This window comes from Myotis davidii, unplaced genomic scaffold, assembly GCF_000327345.1.
Source record: "Myotis davidii unplaced genomic scaffold, ASM32734v1 scaffold648, whole genome shotgun sequence".
Classification (NCBI taxonomy): Eukaryota; Metazoa; Chordata; class Mammalia; order Chiroptera; family Vespertilionidae; genus Myotis; species Myotis davidii.
The window spans coordinates 2052941-2053682 of NW_006299603.1; positions in this window are offsets into that span (position 1 = coordinate 2052941).

Below are 742 nucleotides of genomic sequence, written 5' to 3' on the forward strand. Positions count from 1 at the left end.
CTGGTGCCTGGGTGGGTGCAGAGGCAGCAGGGCCGGGACCTGCTGGAGGGGGGCTGGGCCAGGCAGGGAGGGTGGGCCCAGGCCAGGGGCACTCACTGGGCTGGCTGAGCAGGGCCACGCTGAGCACCAGGAAGGCAGCGGCGAGCTTCATGGCGGCTGGGCTCCGAGGATGCTCCTGGACCTGACACGCTGCCCGGAGTCTGGCCCTGGGGCTTCATATACCCCATCCTCGCCCCTCCCTGGGGCCGGGCCTCCCCCGCCCTGTCCTCCTGAGAACGTGCTGTTTGCTCAACTAATGGGCCGAGCCCCGGCCAACTTCCTGCTCAGGCTGGTGGGCCCTGGGAAACCCGTGCCCCCAACCCTGCCCGGGTCTTGGGACTTCCTCTTGGCTGGGCCCCCGTGAGGGCCAGGAGTGAGGAAGGGCCGGGCTGTGACCCCGGCTTCCCTGTTCCAGAGCCCGGAGATGTCGGGCAGCTATTGATGGAGAGGCCACGGGCAGCTACCGAGGCCAACAGGAAGGCCTGGGACAGTCTCCATCTTTGAAATCAGTCTTGACATGAGAGTTTCACACATCGCATCTGCAGGACATGCCAAACACACACCGCCCGTGACACAGGCTCACACGTCTCATCTGCAGGACACGCCAAACACATGCCACCCGTGACACAGGCTCACACGTCTCATCTGCAGGACACGCCAAACACACGCCGCCCGTGACACAGGCTCGCCGGGGATGCGGCTT